At 29.1% G+C, this 13,867-nt stretch overlaps 1 protein-coding gene across 1 annotated transcript in view; it reads right to left on the bottom strand.

Annotated features, from left to right (window-relative positions):
- The window catches only part of LOC129983719 (complexin-like), a 550,382-nt gene extending 539,180 nt beyond the window's left edge, over positions 1 to 11,202 (bottom strand). Inside the window, exon 1 of the mRNA XM_056093317.1 lies at positions 10,990 to 11,202. The gene's annotated coding sequence lies outside the window, so the exon portion shown is untranslated. The remainder of the gene's footprint in view (positions 1 to 10,989) is intronic.
- Positions 11,203 to 13,867: the final 2,665 nt, after the last annotated feature.

Below are 13,867 nucleotides of genomic sequence, written 5' to 3'. Positions count from 1 at the left end.
TTTTAAGGGAACTTACAACTGGAATTTCAATATCATACAACTTGAACAAATTTACATTCGAAATTCTGAGTAGGTTTAGTTACGAAAATAATACATGTATCGGTAAAGTTTTAAATTTGAGAGAGTTAATTTTCTATTATATTGTTTATAATTTAATCTTTTGCTTGTTTCATCCGTATAAAACATATTATAAGGATGAATTGTAAAAGTATCGCCATGAAAACAAATGAGGGAGGGGGCGAACAGCCCCGTAAATGACAAAGCGAAAAGAATAAAAAAAGCTATCCATTCTGAAGTTTTTATAAATTGAAAATTTCAGATTTACTTCTTTATTTTAAGATAAAAAAGAAATATTCATACACGTTTGAACTTCTAAAAACTTTATTTGAAAAGGCGAGACTAAAGTTGTTCCCGTTTTAGATTTATGGATTCTAATTTTTCTTTAATTCTATTAACCTAAAACCCTCACCAAAATTAAATTGAATTATATGGAATTAATTAATGGAATTATTATATTATATTATGGAAATAATTAATGGAATTATTATATTAAATTATGGAATTAATTAATGGAATTATATTATTATATTATGGAATTAATTAATGGAATTGTTATATTATATTATGGAATTAATTAATGGAATTATATTATTATATTATATAAATAATTATTATAAAGCAAAATAAATATAAAACCATTTTATGTATAAAAATGAATTAAATGCAAATGAATTCTTAAATTAATATTCATCACTGTGATTTTTTTGAAGTTATCAAAAATTGAAACTGATTTCGAAAACTTACCTGAAATAATAATGTTCGCAACGATAATAGAAAATATCTACATTATTAAAACAATAATAGTCTACTGTTATATATATTAAAATATTTAGCATATTATATAAATGACATCAAATCAATAGGGATTAATACACTATTTAACAGAATTTTTTTATTTTCTTACAATTTTATAAAATTTTATAAAAGGTTAAATAAAGTTTGGAACTCGAAAAAAGAATTTAAATCATCTGCTGATTTCTGTTGCACTTTTATCAATTCAATAATGCTTTCCAATTTGTTTATGAGATTTTTCTAACTGCTGAAATATTTGAAATCTGTATTTGTAACTCTAAATAAAATTCATTTTTTGAATTTCAATTTAAACTCTTTTTTTTCAAAACTTTTCCCTTATTGCTGCCCTATTTTTTAACCTTTCTTAAAAATTATATCATTTAAATATTTTTTCCGCGGTTTTTTGATCATTAATTTTTTACATCTTAGTTTTGTTTAAATTTTCTTTCTAATTTTTTTATTCAGTTTTATATCTGAGTAGGAATTATTTGTTTGATATGGATTCCTAATTTTAGAGTAAGTTTCTCAAATAATTTGGATAAAAACTAACTACCGCTTACGAAGTTGTTACCTTTTTTCACTGGATTTAACTGAAATTTGGATGCCTGTCTTTATTGCACTTTTACCAAAACATTTAGAAGAATTGGTCTTTAAAATGGCAGAAATACTTAAAAGTTATTTTATTTGTGCACGTTATTGGGTTTGTCATTAGTAAAAGGCCACTGCATTTGCATTCCAACATCGAAATGAATAAGATGGTGGTGGTGGGGGGGGGGGGTAGCATCGTTTTCATCAAATTCTAAAAATTAATTTAAGAGAAAATGTTCAAAATAATTATATTTGTTAAAAAGATCTATGCTGTGAGATGTCGAGTATTAAGATAGATGAGGTGTAAATTCTACAAAAGTATAAATTTAGAAAAATATTTAGTTTTTTTCAATTTTAACGAAATTTTTGTAGTTGTACTTCAGTACGCCTTATGTAGAAGGGAATACCTAGTGAATTTCAAATCGATAACTGCATTATTTTTCGAAAAATATTACATTGAGGAAATTAAACACAGTTATAAAATAAAAAAAAATCATTAAATTTTACATTGACGAAAATAAAGTAGAATTCTAAAAGAAAAAAAAAGTTACTACTTTAAAAATACAATTCTACAATTTCAAATGTGTTATTATACACGATTTTCAGAAAAGATAATTTGTTTAAAAAATAGAATTTTCTTTTAAAACTATTGTCTTTTTTTCATCCAAATTGATAATTTAATAAAATATTCATAATCTCATTTTATACACCTTAGTTTTTAATAGAAATAAAAACTTCTTTCTAATATTCTTCCAGTTTTCAGATTTTTCCTTATACTTCTTTTCACTATTTAATTTAAAAAACAAATTTTTAACATTCAATTAATAGAAAAAATTTTGATTATAATATTATAACATTTTACAGATTATCATCGTAGCATATTTCGACGTTATCGACATTATCGACGCAATTTACGATCATGCATATTGCATAAAATGTTACAAATTTTAATAGTCTGTACGAATAGGCTACAATGTCCAAATATTTTCAGGGTATTCAATCTGGCATCTCAAGAAATCTTCATGTAGCATCAAACTAATTCAATTTATGACAGCCAAATACAGAAATTCTTTCTTAAATATCAACCACAGCACGATGCTCCAAATATTCTAAAAACGACTGAGTAGCATAAGATACTTTATAATATTATTATGATATTTTTACTGTACTGGACTATATTAAAAAAAAATTTTTTATATTACGTTATTGAACAATATTGTCAATATACTCGAAAAAATATTTGCACATCGTAAAAGAAAATTATACATGTTCATTATTAAGCAAAAATATGATATTTATTTATATTAAGAGCCAGGAACTCTTGCGAGGTTATATGATATTTATTTATATTTTAGCCAGGAACTCTTGCGAGGTTAATTCATTCTTTTAATGCTGCTCTTCTTTTAATGCTTGAATGCTGCTGAACTCGAGCCATTAAAGCGTGCGCGACGCAGCAGGGATGAAGTGATTAATGAGTATTGCAGCTTCATCACTTTGAATTCTGCAACATTGTGCAATATTATATAATATTAAAGGATACTGAAAAATATAATATAATATTGAGAATATTTTTCATTATCATTCAATATTTTAAAATATTTTTTCCCCATCGGAGTTGCTCGCAAAAACTACGGAGCATCAGACTGCTGCTCAACGCGAGCCATTCAAGAGTGCGGGTCGCAGCAGGAATGAAGTGATTAATGAGTATTGCAGCTTCATCACTTTGAATTCTGCAACATTGTGCAATATTATATAATATTAAAGGATACTGAAAAATATAATATAATATTGAGAATATTTTTCATTATCATTCAATATTTTAAAATATTTTTTCCCCATCGGAGTTGCTCGCAAAAACTACGGAGCATCAGACTGCTGCTCAACGCGAGCCATTAAAGAGTGCGGGTCGCAGCAGGAATGAAGTGATTAATGGATTTTCGTAATTGTGTTTGCTTAATCGCGTTATCGGAATGGGGAGCGAATGGACTGCAAATCACCGGGGCCGTTGTTTCGCTTCCGTTCTAAAGCAAATCGCAGAGAATTGCTTCACTTAAAGGAACCTATGGAAAGTGAATACGTCGCTTTCGAAAAAGAGAGTCGATATTTGCGTCGGTGCTTTAATGCGAATGCCGTTTTATTACAGATTTTCTTAATGGACAACATTGAGATAAATTGCACCGTACTGTGCCGAAAGGCATTGTTCTCCCAAGAGCAATGCCAGAAGCAGGGTCATTGATTAGATTATCTTTACTTATGTCCTCACAATTCATACCATTGATGAATAACTTGATTGTTTCAAATAGCTGCATTTGCAATTCAATTCTCATAATATAAATCAGGTATTTTTACAGCACTGTTTGATGATGAATTAATTGTTAATATATTCTCCATATTCGGTGGCAAAATGAGGGAAAATATATGTTTTACCGATTGACAGCAGTTCAAATTTCAATTATTCCTGTCCAATTTTCTTAATATTTGGTGAATTCAATTTATGTTTAATATGTTTCTAGGATATATTCACTCATTCAAACACAAAAATTAAATTTAATAGAATAACAAATATAAATGACAGTACACTAAATTGCCGGGAATGTTCATGAATAAGTTATTTAAATTTACATTTTGAATTATTCATTTATTGATAGATTGATTAATTAAAAAAATTGCTGTATTCTTACTTGAAATACAAAAAAAAAACACAATTAATTTTAACAAAACATTTTTTAAAAAATTTAAATTTTAACAAAACAATTTATTCATAATTATTGAATACCATTAATTTATTTTAATTAAAATTTTAATTTAGGCCTTTATTATCTTTCTTTCATTTCTTACGGTCTCGTCTTCGGGACGTGAGGGTTCCAGTTCGAAACCCGATTCTACCAAAGAGCCGTCGTGTAAGGTAATCTGGAACACATTAAATCCATTGAGCCCAAATGTATTCCCACTGGTATGATGTGGAAGTTTGGAGAGCGCGTGCCAGCTTAGGTGTGATCCTCGTCATCTGACCGTGGTTCAAAATTACGTGTTCCGTCCCATTCCATATTTTACACTCATTTATATGGATTTATAAAGAAACTTTAAAAAATAATCCGAAAGTGTAATGTCCCTAAACCTATTTCGCATAATCCTTAATGATGGTGCTATCCTAGAGAATGCTTGCAAATTATCGTGTAAGATTATATCCGAACAGACAGACTTCCATCTAAAGCATTTTGTTCAAAATTTGATTGAAATTCTCAAAGTTAATATAAAGACTGTATATCAAATATCATACACTTACTCAAAACGTTTTTGAGTTATTTTTGTCACAAACTAACAAACATAAATGCGAAAAATTGGAATTAAGGATGTCTAAAACACGGATATGCGTCAAAATCTTCAGTTCGAATTTTTTTAACGATTACAATAATGAGAAAATGAGAATTGTAGTGACCAAGGTGATACCAACAATTTTTTTATTGAAATGTCATTTTTACAATATATTAACCATACATTACAACTGTTATTTGATTTTTTGTATTTAAATTAATATGAAATGTTTATTTAATTATTCAGGCATAATTAATAAGAATAATTTAACATGCATGTTTAGCTTTAGTGCAAATGTTACTGATTTATTAATAAATATTAATATTCAAAATTATCGTCATTGAAGAATTAATAAATACAATTTCTGAATAATATACTGAAATAATTCTTATTAAAGATGTGAAATGCTCTGTTTGGAAAAAAAATTTGCTTAAAATGTTTTTAGATAAAATAGCTGAGATATAAAACTATCAGAAATTTCTCAAGCAGTAATTACAGTTTTCTTAAAATGTGCGTTTAATCCAATGTAAACTTTCGCACTATATGCTTGGTGTACAGGTTGGTTTCAAATGCGAAAACAGTTATCTTCATAAACTCTACTATTTGAGATTTACTGCAACTAAATTATAAAGTATTTAAAACTTTAAATGGCAAGTTATTTATTGAACAGAAGAATCATTTAAAAGAAAAAGAGGGGGCTTGGTGGTAAGGTCTCGGCTTGTGAGCCGTAGGGTTTAAGGTTCGAGACCCCATTCCACCAAAGAACCGCCGTATAAGGGGTCTGTTGCGCGATAAATCTGCCAGGGCCAAACATCCGCCCATCGGTGTGGTGTGGAGAGGGCGGTGCCATCTCAAGTGTCGTCCTCGTCATCTGACCGCGGTTCAAAATTACGTCCCAAAATATCCCTAGTGTTGCTTTAAATGGGACGTTAATATAACTAAACTAAAAAGAGGAAGAACATTATCATTTGTTCTCATTCAAGAAAACATGTGGCGATTTAACCAGCAGAAGGAGATTTCCAAAACTTTTTCGTATGCTCTGATAAAGATGTTATAAAGTCTCATACAGATGTCGCATAGAAAAGTACGAATCTTGGACAAGAACGTGAACCTCACATGGGAGTAGATTTTTGATTTCATGACCTTGTACAAGAGAGTTTTGTATCTCGTAATATAAAAAAGAAAACGAATATAGATTTTAGGTATCTTCTTTCCAGCGATTAAAACCGAAATTTGATATATATATATATATTTGAAACTGATACATTTAGTATCTAAAATCATTTACAAAATCTGTTTTGTTTACGATATTGCGTTTTCAATTTATCCCGTTTCCATACATTCGAAAGTACAGACTAATTGCCAATCAATCTCTTGATTGATTTAGGATCTACACGTTACATGTTAAATCTGTATGCCAAATTTTATCTATATCTTTTTGTTTTAGTTGCTACATGTTGACTTGTATTCGGTAGTCACACAATATACTCTTGTATTCGGATAGTCACACAATGTTTTCTTGTATTCGGATAGTCAAACAATGTTCTCTTGTACTCGGAAAGTCACACAAACAGACTTCTAGCACATTCAGAATTTGAAATCTGAAAATTCGGCATAAAAATCATTTATCATGCTCAAAGAAGTTATCGGGTTTTCGAAGACAGACATTATTCTAAAAATATATTCCTCGGTCTCAAAGAAGTCAGAAGCATGAGAATTTGTCAAAACCTCGAGTTCAGTATTTTTGGCAGTTACAATATCTTTTCTTTTTACACGAAAAGGTTATAGTGATAATTAGACTTAAGAACTGAGAGTAATATCACAGACTTACAAATGATGAACTATACCCTTGATCAGCTTGGGACTATGGGAATTATCCTTGTTTCTAATGATATGGGATTTAAGAACTAGAAATTATTATTGGATAAGAATATACAGCGAAAATACTAAAGAGAAAATCGTACATTCATAAAGTGTTTTTTCTTTAATCTTTCCACTTTATTTTGCATTGTATTTTGAGTAGTTATTAATTTATTGAATGACGAGCAAATGTATTAAATTAAAAATAAATCATGAAATTAAAAATTCCTATTAACCAAAAAAGAATGATCGAACTGAGAAGCAATATACTCTTACTTTCACCACTTTTTAAAATAACTGATATCCAAGATCAAATGAGAAAAGGGTGGCAGAAAAAATAATACTATGGGAAAAAATCCCATTTTGAACAAGTCTAAATATTTTCTATCTATTTAATTATACTTTCTTTCAGTAAAAAAAAAGATAGCATATTTAATTCATCGTGACTTTGATTTCATGAGTTAGACGTAAAAAACAATAAATACAAAGTTTATAAATAAAATCTATAATTTACGAAAAATATTTAATTTTCATTGTTGAAAAGCAGCTGTTGATTAAATTTTTGAAGTTTTTAAATAAAGAATAAATTTATTCGCTGATATATTTTAATTTTGCAAATGAATTAGAATGTCAAATATTTGTTTCATAGCTATTCAAGAGTAAATATAATACTAATTTTGGAATTTCATTTATACTTATCTTATAATCCCCATTATTTCATTCTGGAATTTTGGTTTTCAAAAATAATAATTATAAATAAATTTCAACTAAAAATAATGAAATTTTTAATTGCAAGGCGCAATTTTTCAGTTACCGTAAAATTGCTTTATTATTAGCTGCCCGAGCATTATTAGCTGCCCGAGCAAAGAGACATCGGCCATTTTTGCCCTTGCTACACATAAAAAAAATATATATATATATAAACGAAATTCATAATTACATTTTCTTCTTTTTTGTTATTCTTATTTTGAAACGCTAGTGATCTTAAAATTACATTAAAATTCGATAAATTATAATTTAAATTAAATAAAAATGTTAAGTCATTTAATTAAAAATAAAAATACTTTTTAAATCAATCAGTCATAAAAAAAAACTCAAAGGCTTTTTACTTTTTCGTATACAAAGTATATCGTCATTAAAACAAGCTGAAATGATATCCTCAAAATTTTCTCGCATACCCTCTATTAAAGATCAATTTGAGTTTTTAGACACGTTTTTTCACAATAAATTGAAGCCAAAATTGAATACAAAACTACAATTGCAGTCACAAAATCACATACCAAATTGGATACAAAACTACAATTGCAGTCACAAAATCACATACCAAATTGGATACAAAACTACAATTGCAGTCACAAAATCACATACCAAATTGGATATAAAACTATAATTGCAGTCACAAAATCACATACCAAATTGGATACAAAACTACAATTGTAGCCACAAAATCACATACCAAATTGGATACAAAACTACAATTGCAGTCACAAAATCACATACCAAATTGGATACAAAACTACAATTGCAGTCACAAAATCACATACCAAATTGGATATAAAACTACAATTGCAGTCACAAAATCACATACCAAATTGGATACAAAACTACAATTGCAGTCACAAAATCACATACCAAATTGGATACAAAACTACAATTGCAGTCACAAAATCACATACCAAATTGGATACAAAACTACAATTGCAGTCACAAAATCACATACCAAATTGGATATAAAACTATAATTGCAGTCACAAAATCACAAACCAAATTTGATACAAAACTACAATTGTAGCCACAAAATCACATACCAAATTTGATTTATTTAAATGATTGCGTTTTCGAGCTATCGTTTTCGCATGCTTCTGAAAGTACAGACCAACAGACGATCAACCTTTTGTTATATTTGGTTCGAAAAGTGGCAAGCGTCTGAAATATAAATGTTAAATCTGTGTATTGAATTTTATCCATTTAGTCTATTCATTTTGTAGTTAATATATTAACTTATATTCAGACAACCAGACAAACAGACTTTCTTTAAATAGATTTTAAAGAATTAAAATTTGATAGAAATGAAGAAATTTGGATAAAGATCATATACCTTATTCCATCCATCTAGTTCAATTATTTTTTGAGTTATGAAAAAAATGCCTTCCAAAAAGCTGAATTTGTTTTCTTCTCTCTACTACGAAGCATTGTTTTCTACTGTGTTTACGAGTGCATGGAAATAAAATTTTGAGCATGTCCATCGCCTAATTGAAATTCCACAATTGTTTTGTGAAAAAAAAGGGTAAGCAGCCATTTTAATAGGGAATATGTAAAAAAGTTTCGGAAAGACAACTACCCCGATTTCTTATACAGAAACAATAGACCCTTCTCATGATCTAGTCATATGAACTTTCTTAGCGATTTTTAGAACTTAGTTGTTTTATTTTTTGTATGATGTAATTAGTGGATACCTTCTTTTTGGATGATATATTCTCATAATATGTCAAATATGAATTCACAGAACTTTGAACGGTTTACAGATCAATTCCAAGCACTTTTTATCTCAAATTCTAACTTTTAATTTTTAATTCTAACTTTTAATTAAAAATATAAAAATTCTGTACAAATGTGACACAAAGTCAAACAGTTTCAAGGATTGAAATTTTATTTATTATTTGATGCTTTATTTATTATTTTTATTTATTATTTGAAATTTTATTTATTATTTTAAATTTAGAATAATAATTATTTAAAGTAATTATATTTATTTAAATGGTGATTTAATTAAAAAATGGGGCTTACAAGATTGTTGTACTTTCTTTTTTAAAATATAAATCTATTTTTCTTACATATAAATCTATGAAATAATTTATTGAAATAGACGACGGAAATCTTCATAAATCAACAATTAAATAAGTATATAGCCTAAACTAATTTATCTCCGGTATAAAGTTTATATCCGTTGAATCCTGATATTCTTTTGATAAAATGAAGCATGAGAAATTATAGATTTCCAGTATTAATTCGGATATTCAAAAGCTTATTTTCAATATATGATGTAAGAGGACAATTCATATAGTATAAAGCAATAATTAGAAATTTCAGTCTCGTTTTCATAAATGAAAACTTTCTAAGCCTTAAAAGTATTATGTTAAAAATTGCGATGATAAGATCTTTTTACGAGCTTGATTTCAGTATAAGATAGTTTTGCTTTTTTTAAAAGCTAATTTGGAAATTAAAATTAGCAGTTCGAGAAAAAAAAACTTCAAAATTAACCAAATATAAAGCAAGATTATTTATTTATTTTTTACTGGTGGTGAATGTTAGGTCCTCAACTTATCAGGTTCGAAGATGTGCGAGTGCATCTTTTATTGGAAAATTAGGTTTAAATCTTGCCATAAGGTGTCCCTGAAATCTCTGATAATGCGTGCATAGAGTATGTTTCATTTCAATGCATACAAATCTGTTGAACGGCTAGAATATTAATAGAGTTTTAGCAAAAACTCATATCAATTTACTTAATAATGAAAAGTTTTGTATTAACCTTCAAAGTTGTTATTAAAAAAAACAATTTTAAAAAATATGATGTAATGTACTTGTAAAGGTGTCCCGCTTTCGGCTAATACAATAGCAAACAAAAGTTTATTTTTTGGAATTTTTGGAAACACTTTTTTACAATATTATTGTCAAGAATATATTGAAAAGTTTGAGTGTAATTATTTATGACTCAAAGAATTTCAGACGCAACATATACATTAACATATACCTTTATTTTTTATAGACTTTGATAAATATGTGAACTTTTAAACAGACACTATCGTAAAAGTTGGTGTTAGTTGCAAAAGTTCTAAAAACGCGCTATACAGACATTTTAGTTGTTTTGCTCAATGAAATATGAAATTTTTGAGCTTGAATTAAAATTTACCATGATTGTCTCTTATATGTTTTGGTCCTTAAACCTTCTATACTTCAAGATTTTTATTTTTAAGTCAAATAATATAAAAAACTTCTATAAATTATAAAAGACAATTTTGATGATGATGGTAGAATTCTAAATTGGTATTCTTCTAGAAAAAAATTGGATAATTCCACCGGCAGTAAAAATTTAGACTGCTTTTGTTTCCGACTAAAAATTATGTTTTTGTCAAATATTAGTTTCGTAATATTTAGTCCCGTGCATGAATTACAAAACATTTCCACGCGGTTTCACAGGAGTGAGTAAAAACGAAAGAACAGACGCAGAGGATGGTTGGTCGGGATAAGTCGGGAACAATGTAACGCGAGTCACGAGATGTTTCACCCCCTTCGTTCTGTCTCTGTTTAATATCTCCCTTCCCCCTTTGATGACCGAAAACACGTTTAATCTACTTTTAGATGGAAATTCCTTACCTTTGCAGAAGTATCTTGGCGACGTTTCATCAGACGGTGGCGATTCCTTTGGCGGTTTGGTGCACCGTGAAAAAAAGGGGATAACGCGTGTAAACGCGCGAAAGACTCACTTTTCCGTGAGTTTGTAAAGAAGTCGTTTTAAGGGGGGTGGAAAGAGAGAGGGTCGGCAGTTGTAGTTAAGCGTTTATAACTGTCGCCTACCGGTACATTGGCCTTCCTTCCCTGACTCAGAGAACCGAGGCATCGATTTTCAAGAGACGGCTCTCAATGTTTGGGGGTGAACGCGCCATCTGTCGGACGCAGGTGGAATCAGGAAGTTCGATAGCACTCCTGTACGCGAAGGAAATCAGGATTACGGGAAAAAGCGGGATTGTCACTAATCCCGCGATGGAGAAGCGAGGATTAGAAGTGGTCTCCGTTTTTAATCCGATTCGTCTGGGAAGAGGGATTTCTGAAAATGATAAATCTCTCTCTCTAGATTCTGCACCAGTCTAGACGTATGCGAAATTGTTAAGTGCGAACAATTCTATGCGATCATATAATTCTCCGGATAGAGCAAGAATAGATGATTATTACATCATGCGTGCAATCTCATATTGGCCTAGTTACGTGTTTCTTTATATCGTTAGAGATAATTTTCAAAACGTTAGAGTTAGGCACATACTCTCCATGAAAAAGTACTCTAACTCATGCTAAAAAATTATATTTTATATCGTTTAAGTAATTACATGTAAATATGAAAAAATTAAGAGATTTTAATTTTTATGCAGTTTCTCAGTCCTATTTGCCAAATATTATAAAATGGTTTTGGCAAGTTTGCAGTACAAACAACAACAACAACAAAGTTCATTCCTTCATAACCAACACTAGGCAAGTTATGAAACTTTGAATTTTATTATTTTAGGAAAATAAACTTTTGCATAGAGGAAATATCATACATTCATTGGCAAACTCTTCTGAAGGCAGCCATTGAAATGGCCGAAAATTGCTTTAAAAAGTCAATATATAGCTTCATAACTATTAAGAAACAGAATTATAATATTTTTTATATGTTAAAGCGCGAAGAATATTTAATTAAATATTCTAGTCTAAATACTTGATTGATATTGGTTGGGAAACTGCATAAAAACTTAAATTTCGTAATATTATTCAAATTCTTAATTATTTCGTATACTTACTGACTCGATGAGTGCAAAATGTAATTACTTATGTCATGTTTCCAGCAAAAGATATGTACTAATCTAACGGTTTAGAAATCAGCAGTTGTGCCACGATTATTATAAATACTCTACATGGAGGTCTTCCCCGAATAATCGTCCCTGTTCACGTTTACAACTGTCTGGGGACCTGATAACGACGTGTTTGGAAGGCTCAACTCATTAGCTAATGATGGAACGATCTGTGAGGTGGAAATGTTGGATAGAAATGTGACACTCCAAATTTATTAAAATGCTCATTCTATACATGACTGTCATTGTTTGCATCGCTATACTTTTGTGAGTTTGAAAATACAGAATTGCAAAAGAATGTTGAAAATCAGTGCTTGCTAGACGGTAAAAAAAGGAATTGTACGTCTGTTCAGAAAATGCAGATCGATAGATTGCAGATTTATAGATTTTTTTCAGGATTTTTTTAATATCTAAATTTTAAATTTGTAATTTTATTAATCAAAACTTCTTAATTAATACGCGTTAATGCATCTCGATGCACTTAAAGAATATCCATTTTTAAAATTTAACTTTATTAAATAGAATGTGACATCAAAGAATTATTTTTTTAAAAAAATTATCAAAAAATCTCTTTTTTATTTCTTTTTTCTTAAAATTGTCTAATAATCACTAGTCTAATTATCTAATATTTACCGGCTATCCGAAGGGTATTTTTTTAATTTAAAAGTCCAGTTCAGTCATATTATCGTTCCGTTTTAAAGCAACACTAGGACTATTTTGGGATGGTCTTCGTAATTTTGAACTGCGGCCAGAAGACGAGGGCGATACCTGAGCTGACAAATCCTCAACTCCTTCTACTACCTTCCTCGCCACATCAGCGTGTGGTGATCCAAAGGATTTAATATTTACCAGGCCAGCTTACACGACGGTTCTTCTATGGAGACGGATCTCAAACCTTTACTTAAAAACTAAGACTAAATCCTTCCTGGGGACACCTTAAATATGGGGATGAGGAAAAATTAGCTTATTATCCCTTTCTTGAAAGATGCAATAATGGTGAATATAGTGACGTGGTTGTGTTGGTCATTTTTCTGGTGATCCGATTTACTTGACATGGGAGACGTTTAGCCCCTTTCCTTTGATTTACTTAATATCCTAATTTAATGTCACATCCTATTTGTGACATTTATTGCTGATTTAATTCTTTTAATAATACAAAGGCTTTTTCACTAGGATATCTAGGATTCACTAGGATATTGGTTAAATTTCAGTTAAATAGCTTAAACTTAAATTCATGTCCATGATTCCGTCAAACTTTCAGACATTAAAACTATATTATTTTAATTGTCTTTAATATTTTATTTTCATTGTGCATTTTCCTAAGGGAGATAAATCAATGGCATCAAAGCGGGATTAAAAGCGTAGTTCTATGTTTCATTCTTTTGTAATTTTCGCAGTATTACAAATTTACTTTTTATTCGTCTTATAAACAACACAAATATTAAACAGAATACATCATCCTCAGCATTTAAAAATATAGTAAAATTCCGTGATTAAATATCTGATGAAACAATGAAAACGAATCTTAAATCAATAAAATAATGTTTGTAGCGTCGTGCATTACCATTTTTGATAATGATATTTCCGGAAGTTATCGCAGATAAGTCACAGTTTTGCTTAATTTTTAATCAAATAAAATCCTAACTATA

This window comes from Argiope bruennichi, chromosome 9 (genome assembly GCF_947563725.1).
Source record: "Argiope bruennichi chromosome 9, qqArgBrue1.1, whole genome shotgun sequence".
Classification (NCBI taxonomy): domain Eukaryota; kingdom Metazoa; phylum Arthropoda; class Arachnida; order Araneae; family Araneidae; genus Argiope; species Argiope bruennichi.
The sequence above is the reverse complement of the archived record's forward strand: the minus strand, read 5'-3'. Positions and strand labels throughout refer to the sequence as shown.